The sequence below is a fragment of the Vipera berus genome (assembly GCF_964194415.1).
Source record: "Vipera berus genome assembly, chromosome: 5".
Classification (NCBI taxonomy): domain Eukaryota; kingdom Metazoa; phylum Chordata; class Lepidosauria; order Squamata; family Viperidae; genus Vipera; species Vipera berus.
In genome coordinates, this window is record NC_138207.1 from 18,246,359 (window position 1) to 18,267,754 (window position 21,396).

A 21,396-nucleotide genomic window follows, 5' to 3' on the forward strand; every position below is an offset into this window, starting at 1 on the left:
CTAATATAACCTGTAGCAATCACATTAACTTTGCATTTTTTTCATCTGAATAAATTTAGGGCATATGCCAAAAGCAGCTACATTCTGAACAAGTGTTTACACTTTACTGTATTTATTTTCTTTGGTGTGGTATAAAAAGGGCCCTGTTGTTAGGCAATTCTCACAGTTTTATCCCTTGACTGCACATTATATAAAAATTAAAGAACAATTACTTCTTCTAAACCTACGGTAATCTTTTTTCTAACCAGTGAAATTTTATTTTGGAAAAGGTATATTAAATGTTAACTGTTAAGAGGCAACATATTGATATGACGCTAGCCAAAATTGTTTGCCAATAACCATACCTAACATTTTATTAAAAGTCATGACCATTCATTCACATGAGTTTTCATTAAAGAGCTCAGGATTTTTCCACCACATTTTGATTATAGATAAATATATTATAAGAGATATCTGTGTGACAGAGTAATTGTTCTTTTAATTACTGGGGCCTATTTAATCTAATTGTTTTTGTGAAGTCCACTGAAGAAGCATACTTCATTATAAAACATGCTTAAGCTCTTTTCTGTTTGTTTATTTGAAGGACTGTGATTTTATTTTCAAACTAGCTGAATGAGACCAAAGCAACAACGATGTCTTGTTTTCTATTTTCTGTCTAGATCTTGGATGAGCATTACAATGTGAAATTCTATGTTGATGCCAGCCAGCCAGATGTAGGAAATTGGTTAAAGTATATCAAATTTGCTGGATGCTACTATCAGCCTAATCTTGTTGCGTGTCAAATCAGTGATCAGGTATGTAGTGAATATTTTCTGAACTTATTTTTAGCAGCTTTCCATGGGAGAAAACAAAATAGTAACCAATCTCAAGCTGTCAATGTGTAATTATTGGATAGGGGTGTGAGGGAGAGGAAACAGGTTAAAAGCAAAAGATATTTTTACAAAAGCCATGTTACCCAAGTTAATACACTTTTGGCTACATTTTATGCATATTATTTATACATATGTGGTTATCTGTTTTTCTGTGTCTTTAATATTTGCAAATTAATATGTAGTTAACCAGAATATTTAATTCTTAGTTTTAAACTTAGAAATATTTGGCACACATCTCTGAAATGGAAAGCTTTTTTTAAAAAAGAACTTTACCAATATAATTCAGATATCAGTTTTGAGGCATTATTTTTTCTGTACGTGGATAATTTTTCTCTCCATTATTAAACAAAATTGGTTTCACTTTTTTTCTTGATAATTTAGGATTGTCAAACACGATAGGAATTAAAAGTTAATTATATTTGTTCTGAGGGATAGAAATTCCTGAATGGTTTTATTTTGGAATGGGATAGTATTTGTCTTTGTGTCATTGCTTCAGATACATAATTTAAACTGTGAATACAGTTTAAACTGTGAATACTTTGTGAATACAAAGTAATTTATATTTTGCCCTTTTAAAAATTAATAGGATGAAATATTTGAGGTTGACTGATTTTCTTAAAAATTGTATTGATATTTTCCATATTAATAAATTAATTTCTTATAGTAGAAAACAAACTGCTCATTTATATATATATAAAAATGAGTCTACAATCCTTAATATACATTTCTTACGGTAGTACGTGCTTACATACATACTTACCTGCATGGCAGCATCAATGATCTGAATGGAAAATGCTTCTCAGTAAATATTTAGAGAATTGCTCTGTAAAATAAGGTGTAGTTTTCATACATGTTATTAAATTTAATTACTTTATTGTTTTCTTTAATTACCTTGATATAACATGGTAAATAAAATCACAAGTAGGTACAAATCTTCAATAGATAACAGTTCTTGTGAATCAGATCCTTACTGTAGTCAGTTTGTTCTTATCTTCTCTGCTGTTTACAGCATCCCACAATTCACAGAGCAAAATAACATATGCATTCTTTTAAATTTGTGGCCATCTATCTTTTTAAGCAGTGACCTCTTAAGCAGCCCCCCCTCCCTAAATATGTAGAGGAAGGTTGAACAAACAAAAAACCTGGGCCCTATCAGTTTTCTTGCGGACCACATGGTTCAAGTAAAGAAGCAATAAAAGGCCATTAGCAAATGAAATATACATTCAGAATGTTGCTGTCTGGTTGGCAAAGAAAAATGATCTATCCTGAGATTGTGCAGGCAATTGCAGAAAGGAAACGGCAGTGTTGTGCTCAATTTATTTTTACCTGTAGTAAAGGTTTAGCTGAGGGGGAAAAAAGAAGAAGGAAAATATAATAAATAAATCCAAATGGATTTAAGGGAGGGGGGGGGGGAGAATGGCTGGCTTAAGGCCTGCATCTTGATCATGTACTAAAAATAACAAAACATATGGCAGACAGAGAAAGAGAAACACATCTAGAATATGGAACAGTCGTTCCAACAGTTTCACCGAGATGGGAGTGGACATCATGCAAGTCATTATTTTTCGATGTTTACATTTTTCACATTTGGTAATGGCATTTGTACTCTTGCCAACAACTCTTTTTTTAAAAAAAATCATGTTTATTTTATCTTGTGCCACTTGTAGTTCATATTTAGGTAACTGATCTTTCTTCAAACCTGTAAATAAATAGCTACTTGTTCTTTAGGCAGTATGCAGTGATAAAAGAAAAAAAAATGACAGTCATGTCATACACATCTCTATTATCAGTTAACAATTATACATACATTTAATATTTGACACAATATATTTCAAAACAATACATTCATATATTAAGGATATATTAAAGTTATAAACTTAATGGTTATCCATAGAACGAGCTTCTCCTTCTGTTAAGAGACATTGAGAGTCAGGTAGCATACAAGGTTAATGCATTTTTATTACTATATTCCAATGCAAATATGTATAGGGATTTAGTAAACTATCATGAAACATCATATGATTTTGATTTTATAAAATGAAATTGTCTGCTAGAACAGCTGAGGGTACTATTCACCATGTTGTCACCCACTCCATTCCTCCATAAGGAAGAACGGTTGCCAACTGGTGAATTAGCTGTCCTGATCACATAATAATATATCTCAAGCAATGGGGGCATTCATTAACTGCTGAGATCAAGTGAGGATACATGATTAGTGGTATCTGTGTTAATGTCTAATTAGCTCAAATTAACCTATAAAAAATTAGTAGGGAAACACTCTTCTTTATCAGGCATGAGAATGAGTTATTTATCAGGTTTAATCGATAGTATGAATACTATTTTACTGGACTGAAAGTTGGAGAGACTGCAAATGTGACTTGTAAGGTGTTGGTGACATGACTTTTAAAATGTGTCTCAAAATCTAGCAGAAAGGCAAGGAAGGAAGGAAGGAAGGAAGGAAGGAAGGAAGGAAGGAAGGAAGGAAGGAAGGAAGGAAGGAAGGAAGAGAGAATTGTGTTCTGTTTATGCTTAAGCATTGCTTTTGGACTTTATTTGTCAAAGTTCTTTGCCACTCTTCTCTGAGGTCATATTTCATCACTTTGGATCAACTTTACAAAAGAACAGGGTTTCTCCTTATAACTGCATAAATAAGCTGTACTAAGATGAACAACTTCAGAATAACAGGATGCAGTCAAAATATGTATGCTGAAAACAACTCATATTTCATTTGATTGAAAGTAGAGCAGGACTTTTAAGACTGTATGGGGGAGATTCGTTCTCCCTTTGCAGTAAAGTTGATCTAGAATTTCCCAGGTCTGTCCTATTATCTCCTGTCACGTCTAATAACTTTTAGAAGAGTGTAATTCAAGATGCTAACAAATAATGAATTCCAAACTCTGTGCAACTGGTTATTGCTGTTTTTGTCTGCAGTAGGATATCAGGAATTCTTATAATGTACTTTAAAGGGGTTTTATCAGTTACATTTATATTTTCCAATCTGAAATCAATTTGGAATTGATAGGAGGTTCAGCAATTTGCTAGAATTTTTCTTTTTCTTTTACTTGCTGCAGGAAGAAATTTGGTTTCATACCAAGATTTAAGACATGGCTGTGCCTCTCTTTTCAATAGCTTCAAGGTCCTATTGCTGCTAATAGTTTATAACAAATCAATATCTAATGCAGGAATATATACTTCACATAGTTATAAATCAGTAAGATAATGCAAATGTTTGTGTTTGCGTATAAGTGATGTTTTAAAAACTAATTGAAGGCAGCTATATTATTAGCTGAATTTTGATATTTGGGAAATTATAATATCGAGGAGCTGGTTTTGTCTGGCATAGTGAGAACATTCAAATATATTGCATTTAAATATATTGCTTCTCCAAAGTTAGGGAAATGTGGATATTGAAGTTTACAGATATTTAAAAGGACATTCAATTATCACCCTGCATTTTACAAGTAGAAATCTCTCATTTAATTATTAAAACAAAACTGTTGCCATCCAGCATGTGAAACAAGTAAATATAATATTGATCTGACAAACACAAATGTGCAGATTCAAAAGAACTGATGCTAAGCGAAAAATTGTTTATTAATAAGAAAGCTCTGGTGCATCCTGAATGTATGCATGCTTAATCAGCCTCAGGTTGGAGAAAATCCAATGAATTCCAGAACTGTGCAATTGTAAATGTGCTTACTAGGGAATAATTCTTACTGAATGCAGCAGAAAGCGCCAAATTCTCAGTAAATTTTTAGATGCCATGTAAATGTAACAACAATGGCAATCTCATTTAAAAAGATAGCAGTATGTTTTGTCAACATAATCAACAGCTGACTAGTTTTTGAAACATTCAGAGGGTCTATTACATTTTAGATATTAAAAACGTATATATCTACTTAAGACTCCATTTTATCGTAAAACAGAGGGTGCATCTTTAGTCCTTATACCAGAATTAGATTACCTTAGGAACTTTTTTCCGATTTGCATTACAAAAATCATGTTTTGCTATATCTTACTATACTCTGGAAATAAACACAATAATTACGATATATTTACTCAAGCATACAGCATCTATTATATATACATTTTTTTTTCAAACAAACCTTCCTAGACTTTTTAAAATATATAAATATACATCAAAAATTTTAAAATGTTGTAAAAGTTTAAAGTTTTTTACACTTATATAAGCTCAGCAACAGGACCCATCTGTTTAAGTAATATTCATGTTACTGAAGATACACTGCAGCTTAACTTGATGAATTTATATCGATATCAATTTCCTTTAGAGTTCAGGTTTGTCAAACATTTTTTATATCCAAACTTTTCCAGGGACGTCAATAACTGTTTTATAGATAAGATTGAGAGCCAATTGATACACCTCTTACAAGACTTAAAAAATGGAACTGGGCCACTGCTGAAAATTGTATATTTGAATATACATAAGAACTATACATTTAGAAAGAACTATTATTACATTTTAATTTATAGCATAAATAGGAAGTCCTTCTGATAAAGGATGCATTAAGACAGAAGATTCCCATTTTTATAGTCCCTTAAATAAAATAAGATACATTGTGCAGGTTTTTTTGGACAGCGCTATTGTACTTGGAAACTGATTAGAAACTGATCAAGGAGAGAAGCAATCTGGAATTAAGGAGAAACTTCCTAACAGTGAGGACAATTAACCCGTGGAACAACTTGCCTTCAGAAATCATGGGCGTTCCATCACTGGAGGTTTTTAAGAAGAGAGTGGACAATCACTTGTCTAAGATAGTTAGGTTCTCCTGCTTGAGCAGGGGGCTGGACTAGAAGACCTCCAAGGTCCCTTCCAGCTCTATTCTATTCTATTCTATTTGGTAAGTGAGGATAGCTTTCAATGCTTTTCCAGCAGTGGAACTGATAATTTCATTGCTGCTTTTCAAAGTAATTCTCATGGGATGGTCACTCTTTGGTGTAGCAATCAACAGAGTCTCCATGTTCAGAAATCAATAGGAACTTACAGAAATCCACATTCCACTCACTTTCTTAAATTTGTGGGTTTGGCTTTTCCTTGCTGTTCTTATACCTTCTATCCTCTGAACATACTAACAAGAAGAGGAAATCAAATAATGATCTTTATACTTCCCAAAGAGGTGCTACAAGGGGGTAGTGTGAGCCATATGGTTTGCCTTGCCAATAAAATTCACTAACTATCGGGCTGACCCTAGAAAAGCACCATATAGTCCTACCTTGGAGTTTTCCCTTCCCTTAAATTATTTGACAGAAATATTGTTTTCTTTGTGTAAGGAAACAAGAGTTACAAATGTTCGTTGTTTAGCAAGCCAAACATGATTTGAAAATAGAGTAGGTGACACAAGAATTTAAGGCTGGAATTGGCTACCAAGTTACTTCTTCCCTGATTCTTTGAATTATGCGCATACATAGCAGTCTTTTCTTACTTATCAACAATGATTCTGTGCTCATTGAGAGCCAAAGCAAGCTTTCTAGAAAGCTTGCAGAGATGAAACTGAAGGATACCAGATGCCAGCCAATTCCAGAGGCCATATCCAACTGCAGAAAAAAAACAAAACTGCCTTTCTTGTATTGGCCAATTTTATAGCCCTCAAAAGTGGAGTAGTGAAAATCCTATCCATTACTGACTAAAGCTCACAGGTCTTTCTTGTATTGGATTTTTGTGGAACAATTCCTTTCCTAAAATGAAAATATTTTTTTCAACAAATCATGTAATTGCAAATCCTACTAAAACATGATAATATTTGACGAGCTAAGCTTTAATAAGCATAGCCATATAATAATAATAATAATAATAATAATAATAATAATAATAATAATAATAATAATAATAATAATAATAATAATAATAATAATAATAATAATAATTTAATTTCTATACTGCCTTTCTCCCGAAGGACTCAGGGTGGTGTACAGGGCAATAAATACAATAAAAATACAATATACAAAAGTTAAGAAAGAATTAAATAATGTAGCCCAATTACAATAAAAATTAATAAAATTAATATTAAAATACCCCACACCCATCAGACCAGGCCGGCTTGTTCAAATAAGTAAGTTTTTAGGTCATGGCGGAAGGAGCGAAGGTCAGGAGCCATCTGGAGCTCAACCGGTAAATGGTTCCAAAGGTCTGGCGTGCCCACAGAGAACACCCTCCCCCTGGGGGTCGCCAGTCGACACTCTTTGACCGACGGCACCCTGAGGAGGCCCTCTCTGTGGGAGCGCACTGGACAAAGGGAAGTTGATGCCGGCAGCAGGTGCTCCCGTAGGCTTAATGCTGACATAAGCATTAAGAAATGTGTTGATGGGTGGTTATCTAAAAATCTTGTAAACATTTAAGATTTAATAGAGGAGATTAAAGACACCAAAAGTGGAACTGGTGAACTGGAATTCATTTACTGGTTTCTGCAAATCTTTACCTTTTCTTTTTGAAAACACAATTAGAATAACAGAAGAAAATACACTTTGAATTCTACCCAAGGTTACACTCTGTCACTAAAGACTTCCAAGAAAATCTAATTGATAAGCACTCCCTTTCTTAAACATTCCTTTTTTCTTGAGGGAAAGTTTGTTAACTGAGCTTTATCATACTATATAAAGATGGATATCTGTGTCTCAGGGGTTGCCACAAAGAAGAGGGAGTCAAGCTATTCTCCAAAGCACCTGAGGGTAGGACAAGAAGCAATGGATGGAAACTAATCAAGGAGAGAAGCAACCTAGAACTAAGGAAAAAATTTCCTGACAGTTAGAACAATTAACCAGTGAACAACTTGACTCCAGAAGTTGTGAATGCTCCAACACTGGAAGTTTTAAAGAAGATATTGGACAATCATTTGCCTGAGATGGTATAGGGTTTCCTGCTTGAGCAGGGGGTTGGACTAGAAGACCTCCAAGGTACCTTCAAACATCATCATCCTCATCCTCATCCTCATCCTCATCCTCATCCTCATCATCATCAAAAGCCATAGTTACTATTAATTGTATTGTTTCTCGAAAACTTAGTAAGTGACTCACATCAAGTCCTAACACATGTGGGGAACTCCAGGTTGTGGATAGATAAGTTTAGAGGAAAGAGACAGAGAAGAATTAGAAAATAATCCATCTATGATAACTTAAAAATGTGAATCTGTGCTGTCCTACAGCACACAAAGGTGAACAAGGCTCATCTCTGAATACACTATAAAATAGCCTTCTCCAATCTGATCATCTTCCATATAATATGTAGATCTCAATTTCCAGAATTTACACCAATGGAATGCTGGCTGGAGAGTTGAAGTCTATACTTCAACTCAGACTTGAATTTATTTGCTGACCATTTAAGTGTGCATTGGAGTGTGGCCTTAGCCACTACAATTACATATAGTAAGTAGCCAAGTAGGAGACAAAAGAATTGTATCCTAGAACTATTTAACAAAGAAGGAATGAATATTTCCAAATATTAATTTTTTTCAACACAATTGACAATTAAACCCTTTATGATACAATAAATGCCGCCTTAAATATCTTTGTTTAGATTCTCTGCAAAGTTTGCTTGTGCAACCATTTCTTAGCCAGTGATTATTCAAAATTGTTGTGAAGATTAATTGGCTCTGAATGTGTGGAATATAAATATTAAAAACTGAAAAGAGGAAATTATTAAAAGAAAATGTATAACAAGCTCATGAATCATATCCAGAAGTGCAATCAGAAGAAAGAAATAGAAAATCATACACACTATTGTTTTCATTACATTAAGTAATTTCTGGCACCCCCAACTCTACATGTGATTGGTCAGTTCTGAACTCCTAGATCCTACAGACGTTTAAGTAAATTCCAATGGTTTTAGACATTAGCTACCTCAACTACATTGGGCAGGTTTAATGGTAAGTCATTGTGGGAAACGGGGTCTAAAACATCAGAAAGATTGCATATCTCTGAAGAGAAGACCATCTTTCCCATTTCTGCCCCTTCATTATATCTCAATCAAACAGAAGCATATCATTGACTAAAACATTTATTTCACTATATCCCCAAAAAGAGGCTTTTGAAAAATTTATGGTGGTGTTATTGGTTGCCTTGCAGTGTTACCAATATCCACTGGAGAGTTATAAATGCTCAGGTTTTCTTAGAAATATTTACTTTGTTCAGTTGTTATGGTGGCAATTCTAGTCTGGTTTTTAGTTTCTAGTATTTTATAGTTTAAGTGTTTTATCTTGCTGTTTTGATTATGTGCAATTTTTAAAGCACAGTATAAACTGTTTTTCAAAGGACTTAACAGCCACGTTTGGAGAAGGTGTGGTTTAGGAACTGGTAATGGCTGTAGATGTGTATCTGGCCAAGTGTTTACCTGTGCACAGTGCATTCAAGGCAGATTAGATGGCTGCTGTTGGGTACAGTTTGATGCATAAATATGCCAATGTCATAGTGTAACTAAGAGGAAAGTTTTCTCTTCCTCCTATGTAATTTCTAGACAGCGAGCTACAGTGCAGATACAAACCAGTCTGACCATGCTCCCAAAAGTGGTTGCAGCAAAATTTTAATTTCTGAGACAGTACATGTACATGTAGGACTTCCTTGACTTAGAACAGTGTTCCTCCTCATTCTGTGTCCTGGATATGAGTGAAGCTACAGAACCCACTGGTTTGCTAGATAGTTCAACATGCATTGTACAATGCCAACCAGCCTAATTCCTTTGGAAATTCATAAGCAAGGAAGTAATCAAAGCACAAACAAAAGCAAAGACCTGATTCGCACGTTGCATTTAATTATATTTTGTCGAAACAGCCACAATGGCTGGGCTTACCCAATGTGTACCCAGTATAAACCATGGCTTGCAGATCACACAACAGAACTTGTCATTCCAAAATCAAACATACTGTAGGTAGTCCTTGACTTACAACAGTTCATTTAGTGACTGTTCAGAGTTACAGTGGAACTGAAAAAAGTGCCATTTATGACCATTTTTCACACTGTTTCAACATCCCCACGGTCACACGAATAAAATTTGGATGCTTGGCAACTGGTTTGTATTTATGATGGTCACAGTGTCCCAGGGTTATGTGATCCCCTTTTGAAATCTGACAAGCAAAGTTAATGGGGAAGCCAGATGCACTTAGCAAACCTGTTCCTAACTTAACAACTGCCCTTATTAACTTAACAAATGTGGCAAGAAAGGTTGTAAAATGGGGGAAAATGTCACTTAACAAATGTCTCACTTAGCAACAGAAATTTTGAGCTGAATTGTGCTTGTAAGTTGATGACTATCTCTGTTTCATATCTTGATGAGTAATTTTCTATCTGGAGAAAATATAGAAATGGATCCTTATAACCAGGGTATCAATTAAGATCTAGTGCAGGCTTCCATCAGTTGCTTGCAATAAGGGATCAATTTTAGGAAATAATTAATTCTGAATGAATTAATTTACATTCTCTTTCCTTCTTGTTTTTCTGGTATTGCTTTAATTCAGTTCTAAATGCTGTTTTGAACATGGGCTTTAAAAGATGTTAGGATCCTATGTTGTACATACAGCCTACTTGGCTTGGCATCCAGAAATCCCTGTTGCTGGTGGGAAAACAAATATGATGTATTCTTTGGATTTGAAAAAAAAAATGTCCTTGGAAAATGTGTATCATTCCTCCTGGGGACAGAAGAAACCTAAATATCTTCTTGCACTAGCAAAGGAGAAGGTATGCCATCACCAAAAAACTCAGCTTTTCTTCAGCACTGGGACAGTGTCCTTTTGCGTGTGAGGGCATAAAGTAATTTAGGAGTTTGTGATAGATACAGTGGTGGCAAAATTCTATAAAGGCCGATTTGCTCTTAAACACATAAAGGAAATTCAGAACTGGGGCCTGAGGTTTTTAAATATTGATTTACCCTCAACAACAAACGGGATGAAGATCTTCAGAATTTAAAAAAGAACAAATGGCTGCCCAATCTCTTAAAAACCTCTAGTGATGAAGCACCCACAACTTCTGAAGGAAAGCGGTTCCATTGGTTAATTTTTCTCACCATCAGGAAATTTCTCCTTAGTCCTAGGTTGGTTCTCTCCTTAATTAGTTTCCATCCATTGCTTTTGTCCTTCCTTTTGATGCTTTGGAAAATAGGTGACTCTCTCTTCTTTGTTGCAGCCCCTCAAATATTGGAACATTACTATCATGTCACCCCTAGACTTTTTTTTCACTAGACTACAGCCCACGATTCACCTTTGTTGTTTTTCTTTACACTCTTTCCAGAGTCTCAACATCTTTTTTTTATATTGTGGTGACCAAAACTGGATGCAATATTCCAAGCCTATTCCAAGGCATTATAAATTGGTACTAACCCTTCATGTAATCTTGATTCTATCCCTCTAGGGGATAGAATCCTAGGATTGCATAGGCTTTTTTTGGCAAATGCAGCACACTTCTTGTTTATATTTAAGTGACTGTCCACTAGGACACCAAGATCCCTCACACAGTACTGCTATTGATCCAGGTTCCACCTATTCTATATTTGTATATTTGGTTTTTTCTTTCCTAACCTTACTTTTCTCACCATCGAATTTCATTTTGTTCAAGGTCCTTCTGGATCTTAAGCCTGTCTTCTGGTATGCTGGCTATTCTTGCCATCTTGGTGTCCTCTGCAAATTTGACGAGTTCCCCTTCTATCCCTTCCTCTAAATTTTTATAAAGATATTAAAGAGTACCGAGTCTAAGACAGAACCTTGCAGTACCCCACTACTTACTTCCCTCCATGTAGATGTAATTCCATTAAAGGACTACAGGTTGATTATGTCTTAAACTAATTTCCAAGTTGATTACTTACAGTGTTTGGAGAAGGAAACTTAACGTCCCTATCTGTTACAGAAAGATATGAGCTTAAGTAAAGGAGAAATTATGCTGTCCCCTTTTATCAATTTTTAAACATTTGGAATAAATGCAGCAGAGGACCAGTTTGGGTAGAGCTAAATCAAAACAATATATTTGTGAGTTCTTGGGCCAACTTTCTGTTACAGGCAGGATTCGCAGTGCTGTTGAAATCCTATCCCTGTGATGACATTAAGACCCCAGTAGGCTTCTGGACTTATGTCTGGTGGACTGATTCTTCTTCTCTTACCTCAGGAAAAGGAAGGATCAAATACAGCCTCATTCTCCACTGAGATCTGTTTCCTTGTTTCTTAATGATAGCACCAGAGAACAGCATGTACTAGAAAACAATTTAGCCCATTGCACTGAGCCAGTTCTTTTTTCTTTCCTGTCCAGGATTTGTTAAGTGTAAAATGGGCTGCCCTAGGGAGGCATAAAGACACAATTCCCTCAGCTCAAATTAATTTTGCATTTGGAAGGGACAAGGAAGTGGGAGTGTTAACACTACTATCATTTCTCACTGTCTTTCGTCTCATACCCCAAGCCCTGAGAAGCTGATGCCACTTTTAAGCTATAAATGAATATCACAGGAGAGATAGCAGGAAGTAAGATGTGTTCCCATTGTTCTTAGGTTTGTGTTTGCGTTATAAATATAAGACCCTAAAGGAAAAGAAAGGGAGCAATGTACTGTAGCTTTCAGGCATGAAAGACATTTCTTCCTTTGGAGAAAAAATAAATAAATAAATAAGCAATTGCTTTTCTATCAAATCAAGTGAGAATGATTTTAAAATGGCAAAGAAAGGAAAAGGGAAATTTTGAGACTGGGACCTGTTGAGTTTTCTCTCAGTGAAGCTCTGCATTAAGTGGTGCCCAGGCTAATAGATGAATTTCCTGAAGATGGCAGAGATGCATACCAGCATTCTAGAAACAGCTCTCTCAACAAGATTAAAAGGGTGAGTTAGACGAGAGAAACAGGGAAATTCTTTGCTACATTAAGCAGGATTTTCCTGAGACATGAAAACGAATTGCCACTTAGCTCAGCCAGCAGAGTGAGTTAAAAGTATATAAAAGAATTCAGAAATATATTCTAGAATTTCCTTAGAGCAGCATAATAAAAAAAATTACCAGAAAACATCAAGACAAGCAAATCTCTTTAGCCTGGTGTACATGTCACAGTGTCGTACATCCGCCCCTTTCTCCTTTGAGATGGTTCAGGAAGATAATTTTTCTCTGCTATTGAATTTATTATAACTTCCTGAATAGGCTGAAGGTCTTTCATAATTCACGCTTCTGCCCTTCTTTACGCATGCTAAATATAGTCACTGATGCTTAAACAAAACTCTCAGGGCTTAACTAGGAAAAATTAACTGCAAAGGTTTCTCCAAATTTTTGTGGTAACGAAAGCGTATTCTCTATTTTCTTCTTGCTTTAAATTTCCCTCTCTGTGTGATGCATTTACAGTTTATTGTTGTATTCTCCATCTTAACTCTGTAGAATTATTACGCATGACTGTCCTTAAGGAATAGTCATAATGATTGCATCCTTCAAATACAGAATTTTGGAAATTAAGGTTGTTTTGTTTTTTTAAAAAAAGCAAGATTCTAATCTTTAAATCAGGTTTAAAATGGAATATTGGAAACTGGATGTCTATTAAGTCTGAGAGTAAATTGATAGAACATTTGTAGCTCAAGAGTTGAACTGTAGGGTTCTTGGTGCTTTCTGAGCTTGATGATGTATCTAGTTTGGTAATGAAATATCTACAAGAAAACAACCAAGGCCAGAGAACACCATAGGACTCCACTTAGAGCAAATGCCTGCTATACTGGAAAAAAATATGAAAGAATGTCCAAAATTCTTAAATTAAGCTTCTTAATTAAGAATTTAAGAAAGTAAGCTGCTTAAAAAAAGCAAGATTCTAGTCCTTAAATCAAATTTGAAATGGAATCATGGAAATTGAATGTAAATCTGAAAGTAAATACCTGCCTGTCTGTCTAAAGAAGATTATGGAAGAATTGCTAAAATTCTGGGACTTCACTTATCCACAGTCAGAGATAAAGTGTTGTTTTGGGACAATAGTGAATCATCTCAAGAATTGCTGTTATGTCCATATTTCTCTAAAGAGAAATAAAAGAAAAGAGAATAAAATTATCCATAAAGTGACAAAAACCCATAATAGAATCTAGAGACTGGTAGACTTATTTTACTTTGGCTAGAAGTATTCATGAGTAGCATTGGGTAAAAATGGGATTTATGGAGAATAATAAGACAGAAACCATTGCTTATGAAAAAGAATATTGATTCTCTTCCCAAGTTTTTGAAGAAGCACTTGGATACTTCTAGAGGGACAGATCATGAATATGGAAATGTTCAAGTCACATTATTCTATCTGCTAGAAACTGAGCATTGTGTTTCACAATAAGAACCTCTTAGCAACTCTTAAGAGATGGAAATTCCTTGACTTTGGGATACTTTAAGTCTCAAGACCTGAATGACATGTCATAATTGAACAAAACATGACATCTGCTTTGTATGAGAAATTTCTATATGAGAAATTTCATCCATCAGCCAAATTTGGATCACAAGTAAGTGGTGCATCAGGATGGTGATTCCAGTAATATAAGCAAATATACAAAAATAAAATTCAGTGAAAAGGGGGAAAGAACAGTAGTTTAGAACAAATAAATCAAAATCCAAGTCCAAAACCTATTTTAACAAAACTGGCAGTTACCAGTTCACCCTAGAAAACTTTCAAATATTATAAAGTTAAAGACATAGAAGAATGAAAATTTTTATACAACAATATGGTCAACAGATATCATCTATTGCAATTAAAGAAAGAGCAATCAGTTGATTTTAAAAGGTTGATTTCTTTTTCACACTGGAACACTACATGTTTGATGACTCATCTACTGTAATGAAAATAAATAAAAGAAGGACCATGCTTCAGTGTTAATTATACAGCGAGATTCCCTTTATATATTATTGTGACTTACATGAACCACTGATGAAATTAAGTGAGTAATGTCTTCAAATATGCAGAAATACTAAAAAGTGATAATTTTTATGTAAAAAAGAAGAGACAGAGAATGTATTGGACCATATATTTTCTATTGATTTCTTACATCTGTATTGATTTATTTGATATGGATTTTAGGCCCATTAATTGGCAAAGTCATTTTTAATTCAGTTATGCTGAATAGGTTTTTGTATTATCTTGTATGCCAAAAAAATAGTAAGTCCTAGGAGTTACTTTCTGGTAATAGAGGAAATAAATTTCATTCTTCTGTGGCCAGCATGGAAAAGTATTTTTTTATTAGACAGTTTCACAAACCTTGCTCAGTTAGAGCCCTATGATGTTAGGGTTAGTTGTAGAATTACAGATGGTTATTTATATAACTATTGCCTAAGGATCTATTCTGTCCTTAAAGGGAAACGGGGAATAAATTATATGTTTCCATCTCCTTGATAGGAAGAATCCAATGACTTCTTGTTTTTAATACTAGTCACATGGGTCTTACTAGAGCAATGTTTTAATGTTTGCAACTAAAGAAGATTTAAAGTTGCCATTCACCATACTAGTTCTTCCCTTCTGAGATCACTAGCTGGTAATGTTTGAAGAAAATCACTTTATTGTGCAGCTCTAAATGGCTCAGAAGTAAAGAAAAAAGAACATGTTTTTTAACTTACTTGAACTTTTTTGATACTACATTTTTGAAAGTTTGTTATTAAAAATCTGTAGTTTAAAAAAACTTGTGGTTTGGTAGTAATTAAAATTTAATTTGGGAAAAGACTGGATAAAAATGCATGTATTCATGAAAATGAAGTGAAAAACTACTTGCAAAAATTGTCTACACTTGATAAAATTGCAAACAAAATAACATGCAGCAGAAAACATACAACCGTCGTGTGATTAAAAAAAACAACCGTTTTGGTGTTTTTATTAAAAGAAATTTACGTATGACAAAATGAACTTGACATATTCTGAGAAATGAGAAGACTAAAACTTGATCTGTATTCCAGCTGAAAAACTGAAAGACAAATTTGCAGATTTGCCCATTCCTTCCAGAGCAGGTCATGTAGATTTTTGCACAAAAAAGAGCAATCAGCTACAATTTTCACTCTCAGCAGCATAGTGGAAGGGTCCACAAGCAGCGCTGTCAGGTAAGACAGTTGTTCAATAGTGAAACACTTGCTTTACACACTTGTGGAAGGTCAGAAGGTCAATTATTGATGGACCAGAGAAATATCTGCCTGAAATCTTGGCAGTTGTGCCAACCGGAGTTAAAAATACAAGCCTAGATGGTTGTGTGTTCTGATTTGGTTTAAGGGAGTTTCCTGTTCTCCTAAACCCTGAAGAATAAGAAAGCAACAATAAGTGATGATATTGATGACCATGTGAATTGGTCTGTGATAGATGAATAATCAGTATAGACAGACATTTTTCTTTGCCTAAGGTCAGCTCCAAACACAATGACTTTAGGTACACTGTTGTTTACCCAGCACTATAAACTTTGGCTTTTAACCTTTGGGAATTGACTTGAAGCCACAGGAAGGACTAAAGGAAGCCATCAGATCTATTGTATGCAACCTGTACATTTTGCCCTCATTCTTCCCACCTTTGGAAGTCAGCCACTCAGTCGTGGTTCTGCTCATCAGCGCATAACTTTTCTCTTTCAAATGCACCGAGGCCATTAGATTTCTGGAGAAAAGTCAGATTTAAATACATTTATCTTAATAAATGGAAAAGCAAGTGTTGCTTAAAGCAAATATTCAGTGCATGCAAGGTTGACACTGAATTTATTTTCAAGACTTAAAAGCTGGCCTTACTTAAATCTGTCTCGGCCTTGGATCAAATGAATGTGGCCGTCCCAACCTGGCCCCCAGTGACTCAAAGTCCACATCACCCGTTCACAGCCTCATTTGTCACAATTGGCAGTATCTGCTGATGAGAAAATGATTAGAGGAGCTAGGCCTGTGCGGAGCTGGCTCGAGGTGCGTGGGGATGCATGCTCAAGGACTCTCCTTGCTCTCGCAAGCCTTCTCCATTTGAATCCCATTTTTAATAAGCCAAATCAATTCCAGGCTAAAGCTGAGAATGAGTTTTGAGCTCATTTAACACAGCGCTCATGTGTTTTGTGTTCAGTTGTCTTTGCAAAAATGTGGTGCGTGAACCTCAAAGCATTGCTTGCTCTTTCTTTGGCTCGTATCCATTATGGAAACAGATTCTGGATATTGCTCTGAAAAGAAGTAATAATAATAAAAAAATAAAAATAACAATTGGGGAGGAAAGTACATCATTTGGGGGGGAAATGGTTGGCCTTTCCCTGCATAGAAACTGCAGATCTGATCATCCCATGAAAATGAGGTCAATGGAACTTACAATCCATCATGTCTGAAAATGCTAGGTGGGGAAGCCTGTATTCACTGGGTTGCTTCTTGGAGAGAAAGGTTGAGGAGTGGAAAGAGGGAGGGGTAGAGCATGTAGAGTTTCTGCCCAGATAGAAAACGCATGCGCTGAAGGGAGATGTGAAGGACGATTTTCCTATCTCTCTTCCCTTAGTGATATCTGCTCCACAATCACCCTTCTTTGAAGGGCATCTTCAAGGCTCCTTGATGCGCTCTGAATGTAGTTATTTTCTTGCAGATGTTTCATTACCCAAATTAGGTAACATCATCGGTGCTAGTAACAATGGACTAACACTGATGATATTTCCTAGTTTGAGTAATGAAACATCTAAAGAAAACAACCAAGCTCAGAGAGCACCAAGGACCCCTTATTTCAATTCTGAGTTACAAATATTCTCCTTTATTGGGCATCTTTTCAGTCATGGTCTGAAAGCCATGCTGCTGTTTCAGTACATACCCCATCTGATCCCCAGATTCATTCCAGGAGTGCTGTTAGTGACCAGTGGATTATTTTGATATAAATATTATTGTTCTTTATTTTATCACTTCCTTATTATCACATAATAATGTCAAAATAAAGATGCATAGTTGTCATAATAGCAGAGTTATTATAGCCCATTTTAATTATGCTTTTCTGCACAATTAAATGTGATATGGGATAGTAAAAAGAGAGTTTATTCATTATTTCTATGAATGCTGGCTGAATTCTGCTCATGAATCCATGAAAAGAAAGACATCATGGTTTTGTAATTATTCTGGATTAATTTGCTCTATTTTGGTTTGAAGTATTATTACTGATAGCTCAGACTTCATCGTAGAGGGCAACTGATTTCTAAAATGGGGATCCTAAAGTGTTCTTATGAAGTTCTTGACACAGGTAGGCAGAGATTTAACCACGGATAGGACATGGCTGCCAACCTTTTACCTGATCTGTATAGCTATATCTTAAATAGAAGTTTGAAACAGCAAACGGTATCGGGTGACACTGAGCTCACAGAACAATGTGATTTATACAAATCAAGCTTCTGATAAAAACAGCTAACAGAAACTGATGATGCAAGGTTGTAATTAGTAGTAATATTATTCTCCATTGCAAGTTGAGGTGGTGGATTGTTATCCTGGAGGAAGAAAATGCTTATTCTGATTTCTTTATGATTTATTGAATTAGTGTCATGCAGCCAATCTTATGTATTTATCAGAGGAAGATTTCATTATACTAGGATCACATCCTTTTTCTTATGAATACAAAGATGCTCTGTGCTTTTCTGATCTCAAGAATGACCCTCTTTGGGGATTTAAAGTTAAGGCTTCAGAATGTGGTTCACAATGTTGTACAGTACACAAACTGGATGGTCCATCAACTTACAGCCTCCAGTCCAAACAACCAGTGGAGCAATTAATACATTCTTCATCCCTTGACATTTGTGGATCTGAGGTGACCTGTGACTTATAGTCACACTAAACCTGTTATGAGCACCATTCTGACCAAACACTGCTCAGATTAGCTTTGGGTAGTTGTCAGAGACTCCAACATTTTTTGACGGGTTGCAATCAGATGTCAAAATCCTGCCTTGGTGCTGTAGTGCATTCCGTCGGGTGAGTGGTTTCTGTTGATGATCCCACAAACCTGTCATAGCATAATATATTTATGCACTTACTATTTTATCTAAATACCTGATGCTTTGACTTCCTGCCTGTCCAGCTTTCAGATTAAATTACATTAAGCCAGAGTTCGTGTGTGTGTGTGTGTGTGTGTGTGTGTGTGTGTGTGTAAGAGAGAGAGAGAGAGAGAGAAAACACCACATGAGATCTAGCTGTCAAAGGCAAAAGTTATACAAAGGCCTTGTCTTCTTTCCTCCTTCTTCTTTTTATTTGTGCAGGATAGAGGTGAACAGAATCAAACCTTAAAAGTGTGCAATATTGTAGTGTTTCCTCTCCTTTAAAAAGAAAACAAAACAGGGGGGGAAAAACCCACCCTTTTTGTGTGTACGTGTTAAGGCAGCATTTTTCTCTGTGAGACCTTGCTGTGAAGTTCTAATATGTCACCATTCAAATGTCAGCAGGCTGTTGGAAAGGAAGCTAATAACTTAAACCTTTGAGAGCTGCCAACAAGAGAGGTAATTCAGATTGTAGAGAGAGAATGCCATTGTGTTCTTGGGGGAAATAGATTTCAGGAATGAAACATGCTACTTGGAAGCATTTATCTTTTGTGTGAGCATGTGGAAAGTAGGGGTGGTGGGAGAGAATACACACACACACACACACACACACACACACACACACACACACACACACACACAGAGTGACATTGGAAACCCAAAAGATGGTTTGGCAAAGATAGCTCTGAGAGAGGAAAAGGGAGTTCACAATAGTGGGAGTGAAAGGTCCAGAAGTCCCCGGTTTCTGTTTTTATTGGGAAAACATGCATGGCTTACAGTAGTCAGCCTGCTTGTGTTGTGATTGATGCTTTTTTCCCCCATATAATTTTTGATTTTTTGAAAAGCAATCATTGTGTGAAAATGTGATATTGATACTCAGATTACTCCCCCAACATCATTCCATACTTGTCGACCTGGAGAGAAAAGAAAAAAGAAAAAAAAAGAAAAGAAAAGAAAAGAAAAGAAGAAAAGAAAAAAGGGAAGGGAAGGGGAGAGAGAGAGAGAGAGAGAGAGAGAGAGAGAGAGAGAAAGAAAGAAAGAAAGAAAGAAAGAAAGAAAGAAAGAAAGAAAGAAAGAAAGAAAGAAAGAGGAAGAAAGAAAGAGAAAGAAAGAAACCTGAAGCATTGCTCATTAAGATCTTTCTAGATTTGGGGTTTCCTTCCTTGGCCTCCCCCTCCCCCCCCAAAAAAAAAACCCCTTTAATTGTGGTCAGGCTTTTTCTCAGAAAATAAACAATTGTGTTTTAGAGCCACCTACTGGAGTTTTGGAAGAATTACATTATACATAATGGGATTTGTTTTTCTTGTATCCCAACTGAACTTTTGCCATAGGTGATGGCGATAAAAAGCCTCTGTCTTACCTTTGAGTTCTGAAAAGTAGAACTATTTCTCCTTAGGTCTCCTTCTTCCCTCTCCCTGTGCTTCCTTCCGTTTCATTTTAATAACAGCAAAATATGCCTCTCATTAGGCTTAGAACGGTACGGTGTAATTTCTGACCACAAGAAAGGATAGAGAATAGTTGTTATCCTGTCATTTATTTATTTATTTATTTATATGCCACCTATATAATTTTTATAAATAATTCATGTCGGGGAACATACCTAATATTCCTTCCTCCTCCTTTCCCCCCCCCCCCCCACAATAGCAACCCTGTGAGGTGGGTTGGCTGAGAGGGAGTGTCTGGCTTTCATGCCTAAGTCAGGATTAGAACTCACAGTCTCCTGGCTTCCAGCCTGGTGCATTAACTATTTGACATTAAAAAAAATATCTTTCTATTATAACAGCTCTTTTGCTGAAATGGACTTGAGGCTTTGCTTTGAGAAGATATGAGGTCCAGTGAAATATTGCTGTAATGCCACTGGATCTTTGCACTTGTTTTCCTTACATTTCAGAACCTTGATATGTTATTGGTCTCTAGTTCAACATCAGCCCCAGATAATAAGATTTGCGGTTGGGACATTCAGTCCAACAACATCTACAAACGTTGTAAAGTTTCCAGCCCACTTGTATCAAACTGTATAGTTTTCTTGTTAACATAGTTTTAGGTAAGATTTATAAAGCACCTTACTCCAAAGGCTTCATGGAAGTCATTTGTCACTTGGCTTCTTCTAGAAAAAGTGTGTATGTGTGTGTGTGTGTTTGTGTGTGTGTGTGTGTTTTATTTCCTGGTGGTTTCCCATGCAGAATTGCTTAACTTTCTGGGAGCAGCCAAGCTTGAATAGATGCTATCATCATTTGTCAGATAAGAAGAATTTGTATTTGAATGTATTAATTTCCTTGTTCGGCTAACCAAGAAGTAAGTAGGCTTTTTCCAATGAACTGCTTGGATATCTCCTATAATAGGAAGATTTCTGATTTGTTAATGAACATTCATAATATTGTGATTATCACACAGCCCAATTATGAGAATATTTTAAAGAAATCAATCAATCAATCTTTATCACTGTCATAGACTAGCATTACAAATAAAAGCATTTAAAACAAAAATGAAAAAAAATGAAAAACAGATAATATATTGTATTTAGTGGTGATTATTTCTCAGTCAGCAATTAGAGTCTTCCTAATTTTACATACAGTATAACAAAATTTTGCTACATTCAAAGAAACTACTTCATACTG

The 21,396-nt window shown here is 35.5% G+C and overlaps 1 protein-coding gene across 7 annotated transcripts in view; it reads left to right on the forward strand.

Moving 5' to 3' along the window:
- Window positions 1-21,396, forward strand: part of MECOM (MDS1 and EVI1 complex locus) — a 222,172-nt gene that overhangs the window by 147,626 nt on the left and 53,150 nt on the right. For all 7 annotated transcript variants that reach the window (XM_081329179.1, XM_081329178.1, XM_081329181.1 and 4 more), the window contains exon 2: window positions 660-794. The gene's annotated coding sequence lies outside the window, so the exon portion shown is untranslated. The remainder of the gene's footprint in view (window positions 1-659; window positions 795-21,396) is intronic.